Here is a 19,340-nt window from a genome sequence, read left to right as displayed (position 1 = left end):
AAGTGGCAGAAAGTCATTAAGATTCATTTAAGCTACCTAGAGTATTTGGCTAATTTTAAACTGCTGATGGATTTCAGAGGCAGCATCTCAGATGAAAGTCACTTTTAATATAATACTTTCAATCCACTGGTTTTCTAGAGACCTCATTTGACATGGCTAGGGTGTCAAGCAGAGTGAGCTACCCCACTACAGCAGTACTTTTTAAAGAATCCCTAAAGACCAGAGGAAGACATAACCTGAAGTTTTCTCCCCTAAGCCCCTCAGCTTCAAACACCGCCACAGCCCTGCAATGCTTCCACACTGCTATTGTTCCCAACAGCCCCCCAGCCCACCTTGGAACTACAGCTCCCATTCCACACTCCAAAAAAAAGCCAGCCCTGCATACATCCTGTTGCTGAAAGGCTTTGCCGTAAAGGTCCCAGGAGTACCAACAAAGCATCAAATGCATGTGGGATTGGCCACACATTGATCTGCAGAAGAGATATACCCCTCTCACACACTATAAAGGGGCTCTATGATATAATAAATATAGTCAGAGTACATGAAACTAATAAATTTCAATTGTAACCATGCTGACGCTGCTTTAATCCTGACCTGCAGAAGGGTGTTTGTCACCCTGACCGAGAGAAGCAGTACATTCTTCCTTTCACCTTTTCCCTCATCTTCCCACACCACATGAAGTCAGCTTTATCTACGGATCAATTTTAAGGCCTATACCAAACTCCAGCATACCACTGAGCTACGTCAGTGTTCAAAGATCCTTCACGAGCAGATCTTCAACATCCACAAGATAGTCCAGAAACTCTGTACCACAGACACAGTCTCTACCATGAAAACCTGCTTTAACTCGTGGTGTAGGTACAGAACATTAAGACAGTGTAAAGCACAAGCAGCAAACTGGCCTTGCTGCAATATCGTCTCCCTCTTGGCACACCTTTTCAAAGCAAAGCTGCTGCTTCTACTTTACAACACTGGTGTTCACCACCAACTCCAGCTTCCTGTACTTAGTCACCCTGCTGGGGGCTTCTAGCAGTTGTGACACCATTGAGATGCATGCATCCCACCCACTCCCAAGAGATAAATGGGGTATCTGGGTAACCAGGAGGAAAGACAGTGTGGCCACTGGGCTGCTGGAAGCAGAAAGTGATATTACGGACAAGGGAGCTGCAGGAAGAAAGCTCATGCTGCAAGACAGGAGTAGGAGCAGAGAAAGCCGTTCTGGGAACCTCTGGTCTTCCTGCAAGCTGGGATTTAGAAGAGTTCACAAGCTCCTCACACAAAGCACACACTTCCTTGGTTGGCTTCACAGAGTTACAATTGCAGGAATTAGAGGATATTGGCAGGAAGAGGTGAACTAGGACCAGCTAATGGATGAAAGCATAGTTGCCCACACAGTGCAATGATTTACAGCTCAACTGAAGGTTTAGGCAAAAATTCCCTGTGACCACACAACTTGAACGTAGATCCGTACTCAAACATTGACTTTAGACAAGCCGCATTTGCGCACAGGAAGAAAGCTTTAGTCCACACACACTTTAAAAAAATAAATAAAAAATTTTTAAAAAGTAGTCATCCCATGGATACGTGTCTGACTGGATGAATGTTCTCTGAATCACCAACAAAGTCAGTACAGATATGACACAGCTGAAGTCAAGCATACAAAATATGAGGTGCTGAGGGGTATGGTTTAGTGACTGATGGGAATGGTTGGACTTGATGATCCAGTGGGTCCTTTCCAACCTAGTGATTCTGTGATATCCTGAGAAGAAACTTAGTATTTGTATGCAACCATGTTCGTGTGGCTATAAAATTACTTCTTTCTCATTCATTACTTCCTTCATCTCTACAGCCCAAAAACCTAATACAGCATTCCTTATAAAACCTGAGCTTCATTCAGCAGCTGGTATAGTGTTCAAAGTAAAACACAGGATACAGGGAGAACATTTAAGATGCATTTTATCACTCCCCAAATGAGTCTGCAAAAGACAGACTGTTTATATGATTAGAGGTCTGTCTCCATCCAAAAGATCTCTTTCTCAGTCCATCCAAGAGTTCACACACTGAGTTGGTATCCAGTCATCAAGACTGAGCTAGTCAATTAGCTTAACCATTTCTGTGTTAAAATTACGGGAAAAGCCAACCAGAATTGTCTCTGAAGAGAATTACCAGTCATTACTGTGCAATCCAGAATCCAAGAAACCAAATTCCAGGTCTTCTCAAGCTGTTCGGTAAAATGAAGGAAAGCCATTACATGTCATCCTGCCCCAAAAGATGATTCCACATTTACCACAGGCAAGAATAAAAGAAACTGAAATTACTGAAGAACTTTAGTTTACCACGTACAGGGTGGGTTGGTTCAGGGGTTTTTTTTGTTTGTTTGATTAGTTGGTTTGGGTTTTTTTTTCTAGTTTTTTTTCTTTTTTTTTTCCAGGCTAAGACATATGAGCTTTAGCAAGGCTGAGAAGTTTGCAGCTTTATCCAAGGCAGCCCTCAGGAGTCTCAGTGAGTTTATGGGCAAGATCTGTCCGACAGCCACCAAGACAACTTCCTAGTAGACACAAGAGCAATCACCCCTAATGCCTTTATTTGACTTTGGCTATAGAAACCCTTCTTGATCAGAGTGGAGTGGCTGGACCAGCTCGCAAGCAGCTCGGGAACAGTGAGATTGGGAACAGCCAAGACATTCCAGGAAAAAAACATTTCAGCCAGTAACTGGCCTGTAACAAGTATGTTTTACCACAACATTTCAGAACCAGTCAACCAAATCTCCCGCGTTCCTCATAGCACTGTCATAAGTATGAACAGCTATTACGCTCAATATTTCTCATAATATGAGTAATGACGGATTTATTACCAGTTACTTCCTCAGTTGCTCTGGTTTAGGACAATCTTACAATACAATACAGCTACAGATAAGTTACAAAATCTTCTGAAACTGTGAAGGTGCTATTTTTATCTCCTTTAAATTTACAAGAGCAACAGAAAAATTTTTGTTACAGCCCAGTTGCTCAACAAAAATCCCCACCTAGCACTGATAGTTCATATTCATTTGAAGAAAACAACCCAAAAACACACGTCCATTTCCTTTAAAAAAGATGAAAAAAAAAATTTAAAAGGACACAAAAGACATCATCATTCAGATTCACATTTCAGGGTAGTATATGGATCAGACACAAGGTCAAGACAGGTTCTTTTCGCTAAACACTCACACAAATCATAGAAAACTACTTTAACAGGTAAACCTTGCAAAGGCAGGCAGGCTCTGGAAACGCTCTGCAAAGCCAGGTCTAGTCTTTAGCTTGTTTGCTTGCATATCTCCATAACATTTGTTGGAATTCACAGAGAAAAATCCCTGTGTTGGGTCTTCAGAAAAATCAGTAGGCTTCCCTGGTCAAACAGTTTGCTACCACGGAAAGAGGAGGGGACTCATTCTTCTCTTTCCCACTTCTTTCTCTTCCTTTCCCTTTCCCTGGAAGGGTGCATCACTCGGCTGCCCTACTGCATGCTTCCAAGAGCTGATCCCACGCTCTAAATCCAGAAGAAATCCAGTCCCAGAAACAACAAGTACATTTGAGAACTTTCTACCCAGTTAGAAAGCGTGAACAACCAAGTTGGCCTGAAGAAAAACACCCAAATGCTCTGTTAAAGACAACATCATCTTCCAGAAGCAGTGAGCTCTTAGCAGGGCCCATACCTTTTAAGAAATAAGACTTTCCTTTCTTCTAGGGAAAAAGCTTCTTCACATTGTCGAATTTTCCACAACAGAAGTATGTATTTCAGCACTCTAAAAAAGGAAAAAGTGATTTGTATCATCACTGATGGCTGAACACTAGCTGTCTCCCCAAAACTCTACCAAGCACTGCCAAACTGACCTAATAAGCTACTTCACATCACCTACAGAAATGCCACCTTTTCTCATCTGAATTTTAAATGAGAGACCTGAGTAACAAACTTTATAAGGAAGAGTTGGACTACTGGACATGGAGTGCCCAAGAAGTTCTCGGATATAAAACTCAAATCACTTCATTCAATATGAGTGGATACATGTCCAATTATAGATATTTTCTTACCCTTCATCAGAAAAGGTTAGCATGCACCAGCCCACAATGCTTTGTCTGTGAAATAGTTATTAGCTAATAACAATGTCACTGTGCTTGAGCCCCAACCCTATTTGCCAAACCTGGCTCCCTCTTCCCAAAGATCAAATCCAGGTGGGTGCTCAAAGAAACCCTGTTTTTATTGGTAGAAAATGTGAAAGCAAAACCAAAGGAGATCCTCAACAGCCTTTCAGAAAATGATCTGCAAAATTGCTTTGAACGTTGGCAGCATCACATGCAGCTGTGTGTCAACTCAGAACGGAACTATTTTGAAGGTGATCATAGTTGATTTTCTTAATTTGTTAAATGAAAAGAATTATGGGCACAATCTCAGGGGTTTTTGTGTTGAACTTTGAACATTTACCAAAAGTAGCCAAGGCTGTGACTAGCAAGACATCTTGTGATGCCATTCTCCTACCAAAGGCTGTATGAGCAGTACTATTTTGCAGAGGACACTGGGGAGGGACATTACCCCACAACAACTCAACCATGTGTTGCAAGCATCATCCCGCACCTAAACTTATCCTGTCATGCACAGCATCAACTGCAGTCCTTTGTGAACACATGGAAAGCCAGAGAAGCATTGCAATGTAATCCACCTAGCCTACTGGCAAAGAATAATAGCTATCAGTTCATGAAAATAACATGCAATCCGTGGCATTGTATCATTTCTAGCATAATAATGGACTGGTTTGATTGCTTTCCCCTTACAGGGCCCTCATTAAGTACCATCATTTAAAAACAAAAGCCAAAGCTAGGTGCCCACCAGCCAGAAAGGAAAGAACAAAAAACCCAAACAAAACAAGCAAACAAAAACAAAAACCAAAAGCCTTAGCAACACCCCCCCCCCCCCCCCACTACTTTTGGCTTCAACTTTTTGGACTTCAGAATTCCTAGAATGACATATTTCATCACAACACAAAATAAAACAAAAGAAGACTTAACACTGAAGTTTGTGAGCTTTTTCATGAAGCCTTAAAAATGCATGCATTCTGTGTCTAGATTATAGAAGCTGATGGCAAATCTACCCCTAGCATAAGGCTTCACAGCAAGTACTACTTTGTCCTCACAACTGTACTGCATGGATATCCTTTTCTTGGAAATTGTTTACTGCATGCCTTGCTGTGACCATGTACAGTAACTGGAACATCACAGTTAAAGCTGAACAGGAAAAACAAAAGCAACCTGACCCAGCAAGAAAGCATCTGCCAGCACTTGAGCCATTGTTCTGCAAAATATCAAGGCTTAAATTCTGACATAATCCCCTGACATCTTGGATGATGTCAGTATAAGCAGCTATTAGAATGAAGAATGATCACCCACAAGACACTAATTCAGGAAGAATCAATGGTCTTGCAATACATATTTCTCCCTTAACATTCTTCTAAATGGACTTTAATGTATTTGAACCATAAGGGAAAGCAGGTCATTTAAGAAAGGCTTTGGCACAAGACAAAAATATCACAAGCTTCTGAATTTTTAGCTTTTCCAGATCCTTGAAGTTAAATTCCACACTTGTGCTTTGATATAATGAAAGTTCCTCATTCCTTTCCAAGGATGCTCAGAGCTTTAACAGTATGCTAAACAAAACCCACCTACAGATTTTACCTTCCCCCAGCCCTTCTCACCCCCCTCTGCCAATTCCCATTTAAGGAGAGAGAACAGTCTCCTACCTGAATTTGTACCTAGCAGTTTGGCAGGGATGAACATCATGGAAAGAAAAGAAGGGAAGAAGAGGATGGGAGAAGGAGGGGAAAAAAAAAAACAAACCACTTTTTTATTGCAGCTCTTGAAAGCTTCTGCTCTAATCCTTTCTAATATATAACTATCTTGTCCTACCATCCTCCACTAAAATCAATATTTCAGAAAATTTTCTAACAGTTATTACCCTAGAAAAGAACCCAAAGCCTTGCCACCAGTTAGTTTTGAAATCTGAAGCCCTCTACAAAAAGAGGCATGCACAGACACAGAGTTCGGTTGCAACTCCCTAACCAAGAAAACATTTAAGAACTAAACCATTTTAACAGCAGCACCTGCAATGAAAGAGATGAGTGACATTTCAAGGATTCCTGTCCCCATGGTTTCAAAACAGAAATTAGCACCTGAAGATTACTTAGAAATAAAGCTAATCGAAGGAAAAACGAGTTTCTGAAAACTTGCTCTGTGCTACAAACCAATAACAGGAGTTACAACAGAGCTGCAGCCACTTGATCAAGTCATCAGAAAGGCAGAATTTAGATCCCAGACATTGAAAGAAGTTTCCAAGTGTTCAGTCAAGTGCTAATCTCCACCATGAAAAGAGTCTATGGGCTTTGAGATTCTCCCTGCTTATTGATTTTCTCACCAGGCATGCATAATGGAAGAATGATAGTGGTGTCATGGAGTATTATCTCCCCTTACTCATCTGCAGCCTTTAGCAACCACAGGCTCAGCTTCACAGCGGCTGCTCTGTTTCTCCAATTTCTCTGCTTACATAAATTCTGCAGCAGCAAGCATGAAGGAAGCACGAGGACCGTACTCTGAAGTTTACTTTGTGAACAAATGTAGAAATCCCCATCATTGCCCAGTAGCAGAATTCCTTCCCACTGGGCTATAGGTTCACTCTGACAAGATGGCACAGCATTTCCTCTACAGTTTGTTTGCCAGGAAAGCCATTTCCTATTTTTGTCCTGTTTAGAATGAGCAGAAGTTGGCACTGATGGAAGCTGGGAAGAATCAGAGGCTGGTTTGCTGGTGGTTTAACCAAACATGTTTACAATTACCCCATTCATCATGACCTGACTGTGTAAAACTGCCTTTTTGGAATCTGCCCATGTTCCTTGGGTTTTGTCCTCCAAAAGAGCTGAAACAGGCTCACTAAGAAATACATTGTTTGAATAGTGCTGCTGGAGCAACAGAACTGTCCGATAGTTAATACTGTAATCATTGATGCAACTGTTGGGCATTAAGATCAACATAGCTGCTCAACTTGTTGCTGTTGGCCTACGGATGACAGCTTAGCAGCAGGAGGGTAAGATAATGGGAAAACCTCTTGCAGTATTCCTCTAGAGTCCAGCGAAAGAATACAACAGAATCAGGACACCACATCTCTTTCTCAGATATTCTACAGTATCTGCCCACAAGAAGAAAAAGCAAAAATGGTTGCAGTACTGCCAAACTCATCTAGGTCACTCATCATCGATGCCCCCAGAGTCACCACAGTCCCAAAGCTTTTTTCAGAAATACACTGTGCAGTATAATTAAAACTTACAGGTCCCCTCACCCTCTCCCCAGTTCTCACTTTAGGAAAGAATAAGCAGAGCCTGCCGTACCTTCATGCGGTAAAGAGGAAATTTCTCATTGCTGAACCTTCCTCCAAGAAGAGGTCAAAGTAATCTAGCAAACAAGCCTATTGCATCATACCTGAACCAGCACAATCTCAAAGCCAGGAGCCCTGAAAGCTTCAAACAGCTCTGAAATTGATGCATTTCACCTCTCTCAATACCAATGAGTTAGGCTTTCATTCCATATGTCTAGATTATGGCAGATCTAGTCTAGCAATCGAGAAGCTTGATACAATCTTGAATTTTACTTCATACCATACACCAGAAAACTACGTGTTTTCCTCTACCATTTTCCTCTCTCCAACGCTAACATTTGATACCCAAAGATATGACTTACCAAAAATTACTTAGCAAAGGCTTCTGAAAGTCTCTGGGAAGGAAAAACTCCCTCGCTCTAACTTACAGTATTAGTCACATGCCATAATGCCCATGCTGCTGGAGAAGGTCTACTCTGCTTAAAAGATCATCCAGTTAGAACAATCAGTCTTTATGATGGCCAGCTTCTGCTGTAGCCATTCAGGAGTAGCATCTCCCCATGGTTTAACTAACTGGAATGCAATTGGTAGATTTCATCAAAAGCTCTCTTGGCTTATAAACGAGAATTAATGCTGGGTTTTGAAGAATGCACGTGACTCATGCCATCTATACTTTTGTTCAATTCACACACCTGAGTCCTTCCCACTATGGGCCATCTGCCTGTGAAAACCCAAGCAGCCACATTGCTGCCACTGCCTTCTCCTAACAGAAGATTACTCACTCAGTGCTCAAAACCTCATGCTTTCATGAGTGTCTTCCAAAAAAGTTTTCAAATCCATTGCCAGCAGCAGCAGCTCCTCACCATTAAACAGAAATTGCTGGTCTTTCCTGTCAGAGACCAGGAAAGAGGGAACTGTTCACAAGGGCACTACTCTAAAGCAGGGCTTGAACTTGCATTGCCTTCAGGACCGATAGCCATGTCCATTTCCTCTGCATGAACTGATCCATCTGCAACTTATGAAAGACCCTAAGAAAGCAACGAGAGATGAGTTTTCAGTCAGTGGACGCACATTGGTATGAATGTAAAGATCACTTAAAGGTTCTGAATAACTTGGCACTGGTGGTCACCCACTTCATGCATCCTTCAATTTTCAGTGCTCTTACACACATTGGAAGTCCAAAAGCTGTTAGAAACCATAACCACTACCACTTTCAGATGAGCGTACCCACATGAAAAACAGTATCTGTCTCTTACATTGAGTATCTGCTGAAGAGACAGCACCCAGGGGAATAAAGCATGCCAGCAAAGGGACTGCAGAGTATACCCAATCAGATCTCAAAGTCAGACTATTCTGGTTGTTTCATCGCTGAAGAGATTAACAGTCTGTTTGTAGACAGGATGCTTCACACTAATCAACAATTTTCTTTTATGCTGCACTCACAGTGGAATCCGGCTTCCTTGGATAGCCCTCTCCACATCCACAGCACAACAGAGGAGCCATATTGAGCTAATGGAAGAAGTGCTGTCCAAGAAGATCATCCAATTCAACAGATGGCATAAGAATAGGAAAGACTTGGCACAGGACTGGTTCAGAAGTGCACAGCTCAAAAAGTATAAAGAAGAAAAAGTTAATGAGGTGACATCTGTTTACTTGATAACGTTATGCTTCATAACAACCACTGGTTTGGAGACAAACTGATGGGAAACAAGACTACTTTGCCACATCCAAGTTTAGGTTGCACAGCCTAAACTGACCAGCAGGCAGTACAAGGATAGCAAACCTGTAAATGAAGTCTAACGCTTATAAAATGATTCACTGGCAAACTCATTCCTCATAATTCCTAAAAAGACTGTGGAGTTTCACCTTTAGCAAAAGGATCTCCACTCCTAGATTTCCCTAGGTGAAGAGTTGCAACTGGTACATTTTGGACATGTCCAGGAGCAGGTCCCGTTTCCAAGAACAATAATCCTAACTCCTTAGCCTGCTTTCCTACAGAAGGAGGCTTATGCAATCACATCGCAGCCAAGCCAGTTGGCAAGTTTCACACAAGCCTGACAGAGGCAGAGGTCTCAAGAGTTATCTATCTCCCTTGTTTGTGAAAACACTGAGCCAGGTGGGCAAGCTTAAGAAATGCTGCACTGAGAGCTGGCATCAGTACCTTCATAGTTGAGACCAATCCAAAGAAAAGCAGGCTTCCTTAGTCTTAATTTGGACAGAAATGCTGGCTTAAAATGAAGAAAAGCTTTTCTGTCAATCCCCTCTAATAAAGTTCACACAGAGGTTTAGAGTAAAAAGGCCAGCAAAAACTGGTAAGGCTTTTGCACCACAGTGTTCGCCACGATCAGGGAAATTTTTACCAGATACACTTAACTGCATGTTAAAAACACTGTTCATCACAAAGCACTCCCTTCACTTCTGCCCCTGCAAGCTTTCAGGTGTCTGAAGAAGCACCCAAGCGCATTTCTCAACATGCACATGCTTCCCGAGACAGAGCTTAGCTGGTCTAAGGAAAAGTTTTGCCTAGAAATCCAGCTTCATTCCGCACTGTCACTATAAACCTCCACAAGCACACATACAGGTGCATAGCAGAAGGGAGGACTGGAGACACAGCACAGTCCCACACGGTGTGATACTACCTGGGAGCTCCCAGTGCTACGCACACCCAGGGAAGCTGCTGGTGCCTCACAGCCTATAGGGACATCTGCTAGTTCGGTGGTGTCAGAAAACAGACTCCGAGCACAGTACTCTCATGCTGCTGGCAGAAGAGGTGCATGACCCAACTATGCCTTTCCCCTGCCAGCTGGGAACTCCCCACCTTGGAAGGATCCCTTTGCCAAAGGGATCCAAATACTTTCCACCCTTTTATACCCTAAGCACGACTGAGAACACAACTAAAGACTTCTAAAAAAACCTTTGTGACAATTCTTGCTGGAGTCATTTCAGTGCTCGCAAGATAGAGGGCTGCAAATATTTGTTTTATTCACAGAGCACATAGTATATGCTTAAGTAGAACTGTAATGTGGAGATCCGCCTTGCATTTAGGCAGCACTTTTGGACTACCTAACAAAAAACACAGGAATACACTATTGAAATCCAAGTGTGGCTGTATCTGAGGATGAAAGCCAACTCACACAGTGGTAAGGGAGGGGATATTTTGATTAACAAAACCAAGGAAAACCATGTAAGTACCACAAGATCTTTAAGACCCAGCCAGGGTAAATAAGACCTACTTTAAGAACAAATAAAGTCCAAATGAAGAAAATAAATCAGAGTTACAACATGGTAAAATGACCACTGGAGGCAAGCATCAGAGTCTGATGCTCCAGCAGTTTACTGTTTGCAGTAAGACTACCAAACATCGCTCTTTAGCATTTGCTGTCTGCTCTACGTTGTGCTGATTTTTAAAGAGTTCAGCATTGGAGAAAGAAAACCCCAAAAACCTTGATATAAGCATATAACTGTACAAAGATAGCCACAGAATATGGCTCTGGAACAGCTCTCCCTCTTCTACTCCATTGTGAGCCCTCCAGAAAGACGAGCACAGCACAGGAAGAGCATCCCGCTGAGCCCCTGCACCGTTCCCCAACCCCAAAACAATCACGAAGCACAGCCAGAGCTGCCATTTAAAAGTTTCAAGCATATTTCCTTTTTCCATGCAGGTTTTCTAATCTCCACACGTTTGCGGTGGGGTTTTTTTAACCTGTCCTCATAATTCACTTCTTTTAATCCTAGGATTAGCCTCGCTGCCCTTCTCCATACCTTTTCTAGAGCTTTAAGTACAACTTGTCTCTAGATACAGGAATAGATTGGGCTGGAGTGTTAACAAATCACTGCTACGTGTTCTACAAAACCTCTGTTAAAATAAGTAATTGTTCAGCAGCTCTATGAGGCAACACAATTTCAACTGTCCCTTTGAAGTATAATTTAAGGTGGTAGCTACCCATATCCCTCCTTATCCCCCTGCCCAAACCCCAAATCATTTTTCTTTAGGGAAGAGAAAAGCAAACCGCATCCTTAGGTACCGCTCTAGAGAAACCCGAGCCACGTTGTTTTGACATAACAGCAACACATGTTCCCATTTCTACTAAACGGGAACATTTTCAGGCAGACCACCACTTTTCACAGGCTGCTGAATCAGCATTTTCCATCCTGCCGGCAATACAGAGTTATGCGACGCTTCAAAAGAAGAGCGAGGAGGGAAAGAAGAGGGGGGGAAGAGGGGAGAAAAAGGGGGGAGGAGGGGGGGCAACACACCCCGCTGGCACTTAAGGAGCAGAAAAGGGCGAGACGATTTCGCAGGCGTTCATCTGCCAAAGCCACGGACCGCAAACTGCTCCCATAAAGATGCCATCGCTCCCTGCTTGCGGTGCCACAGTTATACAATGAGAGGAGAGGAGAGAGCCATGCGTGCGCGGGGAGAGGAGGCAGGGAACATAAACCAGCGCTCCCTGCCCCCGGCTTCGGGAGGAGGAGGAGGAGGAGGAGGGATGCTCTCTCGCATCAGAGAGATGGGAGAGCAGGGAGGTGGCAGCGCCCGGCGTGCCCTCCCGCGAAAACGGGGCACGGGGACACACGGAGAAGTCGGGGCAGCATCAGCAGCTCCCAACGCGGAGAGACGGGAGGAAAAGAAGCTCCCGGGGAAGAGAAGAGCCGCCCCTTCCAGCCCCGCGGCCACCGGCCGGGCAGCGGGAGGTGCGCGACGGGCGCTGCCCGCAGCCACCGCGCCGGCTCCAGGAAAAGGAAGTTTGCTCTCCTCCTCCTCCTCCTCTTTCTCTTTCCCACCGGCTGGGAGCGAGCCCACCGCCCTCCTCAGGATGGAAAACACCGCCAGCATCCCGTCCCCAAGCCCCCAGCACCGGTCCCGGTCCGGTTCTCCACACACACATACACCCCCCATAAACGCACACACACACACTTACCTGCGGGGCGGCAGCGCCGCGCGCACCCAAGTTTGGGGGTCGTGCGGGACGAGGAGGGAGGGGGGGGGGGGGGGCGACCAAGACACGAAAAAAAAAAAAAAAGCAAACAAACAAAAAGCGGACAAAACAAAAAAATAAAATTTAAAAAAAAATAAAAGTCTTAAAATTAAAAAGAAAAGCGCAATGAAACAAATAAAAGGAGGGGGGGAAAAAAAAATGAAGCGAGGCAGCCCCAGCGCGCACGGGGACGCTGGCGCCTCCGCAAAGCGACTCCCCCCGGGACTGCGGGCGAGCCCGACGCGCACAGAAACTTGTGCTCGGGGCGCCGCTCCCGCCCCGCGCCCAGCTGACTCCGGCCCCGCCCCCCCGCCCCGCGCAGCCGCGGCCCCGCCCCCCGCACACCCCCCGCCGCGGGAGGCGCCCCCGGGGGGAGGGAGGGACGGAGCGAGGGAGGGGGCAGCGCGCGAACAGGTAGCTCCGAGCGGGATAATAAACGCGGTCAGGGAAGAGCCGCGGTGGGAAGGAAGAGCGAGAGCGAGGAAGGTGTCGCGTGAGATGGCAGAATACACCCGGGTCGGGCGCTGGTGCCTTGGGAGTAACTTGGAGCGAGGAGAGGCTCTCGTAGGAGAAGTGGGAAGCTGCGCTCCTCCCCGAGGGCGGCCGCTGGGAAGCACGCCTCGGCTCCGGGAGGTGCAAAAACACCCCTCGTGAAGGAGAGGAGGCGTGCGAGGAGAAGCGGGAGAAGTCTCTGGGCTTCTCCTCCTGGGAGAGGCGCGTGGACAGTAATGGGAGCGCTGCGGCTAAGCGCCCGACCTGGGTGTATTTTGAAATGTAACGCGATACCCTCCTCGCTCTTGTTCTCTCTTCCTCCGTGGCTCTTCTTTACTGTATTACAGAATCACAGAATCACAGAATAACCAGGTTGGAAGAGACCCACCGGATCACCGAGTCCAACCATTCCTATCAAACACTAAACCATGTCCCTCAGCACCTCGTCCACCTGTGCCTTAAACACCTCCAGGGAAGGTGACTCAACCACCTCCCTGGGCAGCCTGTTCCAGTGCCCAATGACCCTTTCTGTAAAGAATTTTTTCCTAACGTCTAGCCTAAACCTCCCCTGGCGGAGCTTGAGGCCATTCCCTCTTGTCCTGTCCCCTGTCACTTGGGATTTAAAAGAATGGTTTAGTTACCGGCCCGCCTTCTCTTCCCGGCGTTTCCAGCCCCGCTCTGATCTCACTCTGTTGTCACCACTCGCTCTCCCTGTTCGACTCCTCAAATAATCTCTCCGGTTCCCTCACCTCAGCTTCTCAGAGGCACGTGCTGCTCGCCCCCCACTCGCTGCTGGCCCTCTGGCCTCTCCCCTACAGCCATCTCCACTTGACATGGTGCCGAGCCTTGCTTTTCCATCTGTCAGCACCTCTACCACCCGCCCCGCGCCGTCCTGCCTCAACCCTGTCCTGCCCTTTGGGAGCCGGCTCCATGCACGGCCACTCTCGGACTCCCAGTTCATAGAATCATAGAATCACCAGGTTGGAAAGGACCCACTGGATCATCAAGTCGAACCATTTGTATGTGCCACTAAACCATGTCCCTGATCACTTCTTCCACTCGTCTTTTAAACACCTCCAGGGAAAATGACTCAACCGCCTCCTTGGGCAGCCTGTTCCAGTGCCCAATGACCCCTTCTGTGAAGGCTTTTTTCCTGATGTCCATTCTGAACCTCCCGTGGCAAAGCTTGAGGCCATTTCCCCTTGTCCTGTCCCCTGACACTTGGGAGAAGAGGCCAGCACCCTCCTCTCTACAACCTCCTTTCAGGTAGTTGCAGAGAGCTGTGAGGTCTCCCTTCAGCCTCCTCTTCTCCAGGCTAAACAAGCCCAGTTCCTTCAGCCACTCCTCATAAGACTTGTTCTCCAGCCCCTTCACCAGCTTTGTTGCTCTTCTCTGGACTCGCTCCAGAGCCTCAACGTCCTTCTTGTGGTGAGGGGCCCAGAACTGAAGACAGTATTTGAGGAGCGGTCTCACCAGTGCCGAGTACAGAGGGAGAATAACCTCCCTGGACCTGCTGGTCACACCATTTCTGACACATGCCAAGATGCCATTGGCCTTCTTGGCCACCTGGGCACACTGCTGGCTCATATTCAGTCGGCTGTCAACCAACACCCCCAGGTCCCTCTCCTCCAGGCAGCTTTCTAGACAGGCTTCTCCTAGTCTGTACCACTGCACAGGGTTGTTTTGCCCCAAGTGCAGGACCCAGCACTTGGCCTTGTTAAACCTCATCCCAGTGGTCCAGCCTGTTCAGATCCCTTTGCAGAGCCTCCCTGCCCTCCATCAGATCCACACTTCCACCCAGCATAGTGTCATCCGCAAACTTATTTAGGGTGCATTCGATCCCCTCATCCAGGTCATTGATAAAGACATTGAACAGGGCTGGACTCAGCACTGAGCCCTGGGGACACCACTTGTAACTGGCCTCCAGCTGGAATTAATTCCATTTCCCACCACTCTCTGGGCCCGGCCGTCCAACCAGTTTCCCACCCAGGAACCCAGTTCACCCCTCTCTTCCCACCATTGAGCTGGTCTGTCCTGACATCATTCACACCAATGGTGCATTTAGAGGGTCCAGCTTGTACCTGACCGGAGGAGACGCTATCTCCTCTCCGCTGCCAGCAGAAGGCTCCTGTCAATGTTTCTGTCTAGTGAAGGTAGATGGTACCAGATTTCTGCTCAAAATTACTCTGGAGGTAAGGAGGCACCTACTACCTTCCAGATCCCAGGACCAGTGTGGCTGGCATCACAGCACCGTGTGCTTACATAAGAAACTTTTTGCACATATAGATGGTAGAATGATAGGGCAGCCCAGGTTGGGAGGCACCTCCAAAGATCATCTTGTCCAGCCTTTGGCAGGAGAGGGAGCCAGGTGAGTTTATCTGGTACTCTGTCCAATCTCATCTTGAACACCTTCAGTGATGGGAACTCCACCATGTCCCTGTGAATATTGTTCCAGTGGATGACTGTTCTCATTGCAAAAAATTTTATTTCTATCTAGATGAAACCTGTCCCTGTGCTATGTGTATCCTGTGGCTCCTTATGAGGGGAGAACCTCCATCCTCTTTGTACCCATGCATGTACCTTTACAATTTGATTAAGGTTTGTGCCATAGATGTCCAATTCTTGCTGCGTCCGCAGAGCCCACTGCCGTAGGCACAGACAAGAGCTTCAACACACGCCTCTTGTACATAGTGTTTGATGCTATTTGCCCCAGTACATTCTTCAGCTGCACAATGAAACTGTTATACTTTGTCATCCATAGTATTTCCACCCTAGAATATCAATTTACAGCTCGGCGTTACAGGGTGTCCTCAAAAAGCAAGAAGTGAAAAGGGAGAAGTTATATAACTGGGCCAGCATTGCAGAGCCAGCCAGCCACCGGCAGGATTGCATTGCAGGGATTCCCGTCTTCCAAAATATCCCCCTTCTGCTCCAAAAGTCACGATGCCTTAACCTCAAATACACCTCACACATTTAGTCTTACAACCAGAGACCGCCCTTACAACTGCAATGCACTGCATCCAATCCTGAAGGGAAACGGGGGGGATAAAGCCCAGGTATTTTTGAACCACCACGCAGGCAGCTACCTGGCTGTCTTCCAACATGCTCTTTCTTTAAGTGTGTGCACTGTTTCTCTATATAAGACTGCTGATCCATCAGTTAATCATATTGAGTAAGTACCTAAAATTAACTTTTAAATTATTAATGCATGAGAACATAGCCATTTGCCATGTGCATTATTTTAAAGGATTACAGTGTGTACAGTGAGTACCATTAAAGTTATGTTTTGAAGACAGTAAATTGACTTGTGTGGAAATCAGAAGAGTTGATGGATTCCTCTACAAATGCCTTGGACAATGATAAAATGTTCAGCTGGATTATTATCATTAAGTATGCTTCTGTACTTAAATTTCTTTCTAATACATAAAAAAAAATAAGTCTTAATAGTATAATATTTTTCTTTTTGTGGTGGGTTAAAAAAATAGATACCCATGAGCACCGAGAATATTCTCCTGACAAATAAAAACACTAGGAAAGATATGTTTAGTTTCCTAGACTACAGCTGCGTCGTTCAAGACAAAACTGTACTGTCATAGAATTGTTTATCCAAAATAGCAATATTAAAACTATTAAACATAGGAATGCATCCTTTCAATGGCGGTGAAGGACATACTTATGATAATCATCTTCTTCCCTCTTAACTAATGAATTTCTGAAAAAAAACAGCAATAAGCCATATCATGAAAATAACAGCCAAAAATGCCAATATTTTCTCTAAGAAAAAAATAGTTATCATTCTCTGCAATAAAAAACACATAAGAAGTAATGAGGGCAATAACATTCTGCAATTGTGCAAACATTATTCCTGTTCAAGGACAGTCCAAAAAGTAAAGGCAAACATCAGTGCAGAAACTTCAGTGCTTTCAGGACTTCTGAGCCAGGGAATTATGCTCAGGAGAAGTTTGCCCCAACTCATGTTTTCTTCCTCTTTGCAGTGGTTAAGGTTCAGGTTAGAGAAGGCCAATTCCACTGACCTCTGATGGAAGAACTAATGAGACTCCTTGACCATGCACAGTCTAAACGTCTCCTCTTTCAGTTTAAAACCATTATCACTTGTCCTATTGCTACCAGCCCTGCTAAAAAGTTTGTCCCCATCTTTCTTATAAGCCTCTTTTAAGTACTGAAAGGCTGCAATAAGGTCTCCTCGGACTCCTGCCACCCTATGGCTACTGAGCTCAGAGCCTGTGGTACAACTGGGCTTTGACCATCAATTTATACTACTCTCAAAATATCAGGAAATCCTGGAAAATGCCCTCTTTTCTTGTTTTAGTGCTCAGAAATCGTACATTAGCATAAGTTTCTCATGTGTCAAGGCTTCAGAAACACATCTGAAATATAAGCAGAATATAGACATTCTCTGTCTATTTAGCACTACATTTAAAAGACAAGACCTAATAACAAATGGCTGTTGGCGTTCAAGTGCAGTGGACTTGGTTTGCTTTCCACAGAGACTTGACCTCTGCAGGGTGACTTTCCTTTTTGGAACTTATCCAAAGGACACTTAGCTCTACAATTCAGTTAGGTCCTAGAGAGAGAAAGGTCATTTCAAAGTTTTATTAAATTGACTAATGAAAACTGTCTGGTAGATATGATGTTTTCTTTAGAAACATTCTTAGATTTCACATATGTTCTGAGAATGGGCATAATTTTCTTTTCTGTTACGTTGATTTAGGAAACGAAAATCCAATAGCAGAAGATCTGAAGCGGAGAGATCAGAATCAGGCCACTGCTTTCATTCTCAAAGGCGCTTTCATGAAAGCATTATATGAAAGTCAGCATTGAGCATCATCTTTAACTAGTATGAATGCACTGATAAAAGACTTCAGCCATCAAAAAAGGGTCAACATGGTCATTATTACCTAGTAGATATATAGGCAAAAACGCTGACCAACCTTTGAAATGATAATAAAATTCTTTTGTCATGGACAAGGCTTTTCACCTCAAATAGACAGAAAGTCTTCTAACACATTAGAACTCTAATAAGGCTTAATCTGGAACAAAACAAATTCAAAATTAATATTTTTGTTGCTTTTTTTTTTTTTTTTTCAAATATTTTTAAAAGCTATCTGGAAAAAAAATAAAAAGAAGCCTTTTTAATGCTTAGATGGAGGAAAATATTCTCTCTCCTTTCTGCCTACATCGTTCTTTTCCTTTATTCTTATTTTATCACTGTATGGTGGAGATCAAAAGCTGAATGCAGAAAGGAAAGCAATAAGAAAGAAACTAAACATGTTTGTAAGAACATTCACTAAATATAGCTGTATGAGCTGAAGGATACAGATTGTATTTCAATATTCACCAAAAGACCAACATTTTCAAAACTTTACATTTTTTCCTAAATGTTCACTGGATTCTGTTTTTTACCTGACCAAATAGAAACTCCATCAAGCACGTTATTTTAGAAGTTTGAATAGTTATCTCCTGCACAGTTGTTATTGATAGGATTTCTTAACATAAAATCAGTATAGAAAAGACTTTGTCAATAGCCAGTCTCCAAAAGACTGGCAACTGAAAAAGAAGAGCTACGGCACAACCATAACTGAATAAACTCAATAAACTCAATGTGTTCATAGACTGCATTGTTGGAGATCTACATTTTGTTGCTAGGTAAGTTATATCTCTATTTACAGCTTTTTTCAAAAGGTTGAATAGTCAGGGACATTTTGTAATTTGAGATGGAGTCCTAAGCTCCAGTGAGAAGGATGTGCTCTTTCTGGGCTATACAAAAGAGAGCAATTACACAAGGTGGTAGAGAGAAGAAGGACATTTTAAGAGATACTGATCATTGAAACAGAAAAACAGCCTACCCTTCTACAAAATCACATCTGTTCCCAGTGCTATCCCCACAATTAACACATTGACTGATTCAATATTAATAACTGTAAATTACTACATTCTCTCATTTCCAATAAAGTGATAGAGAAAACAAGTACTTTTGGACATCAGAGATGTTAAGTGAAATATGTTAAAATTATTTTGTTCTTTCCAAATCAAAGTCAGCTGCTTTCCAGTTGCATAATAAGTTTTCGACGAGTATACCAGATAACACTGGATGGGAAAAAAATTCAAAATGATACTGCAGTAGGGGGAGATTCAATTCAAGCTATACTGTAAGTTCTCCTTTTTGACATAAAAATTCAGGATTTATTCAAAACGTGTAGTGCTCATTCACAGCTTTGCCACAGAGGAGGAGAGAAACCAATGAGAACTGTGACTCAGAATGAAATCCAGCCACACTGCAGTCAGTGGCAAAACTCTTAGGGAGCTTAGCGCGACCATGATTTCATCTCGAATCTTTTCTTGCTTCCTGGGTCGGGGAGAGAATTCAAATGTGAGTAAAAATAAAATAAAAACCTTAAATGCCATTAATTGCCCTGCATATCGAAGCTTTTAGGAGCAGATTTTCAGCACTGC

At 44.2% G+C, this 19,340-nt stretch overlaps 1 protein-coding gene across 2 annotated transcripts in view; it reads right to left on the bottom strand.

Annotated features, from left to right (window-relative positions):
- GRB10 (growth factor receptor bound protein 10) overlaps nucleotides 1-12,601 on the bottom strand; it is a 148,460-nt gene extending 135,859 nt beyond the window's left edge. For both annotated transcript variants that reach the window (XM_069853426.1, XM_069853428.1), the window contains exon 1: nucleotides 12,318-12,601. The gene's annotated coding sequence lies outside the window, so the exon portion shown is untranslated. The remainder of the gene's footprint in view (nucleotides 1-12,317) is intronic.
- Nucleotides 12,602-19,340: the final 6,739 nt, after the last annotated feature.

The sequence above is a fragment of the Phaenicophaeus curvirostris genome, chromosome 3 (genome assembly GCF_032191515.1).
Source record: "Phaenicophaeus curvirostris isolate KB17595 chromosome 3, BPBGC_Pcur_1.0, whole genome shotgun sequence".
Classification (NCBI taxonomy): domain Eukaryota; kingdom Metazoa; phylum Chordata; class Aves; order Cuculiformes; family Cuculidae; genus Phaenicophaeus; species Phaenicophaeus curvirostris.
The sequence above is the reverse complement of the archived record's forward strand: the minus strand, read 5'-3'. Positions and strand labels throughout refer to the sequence as shown.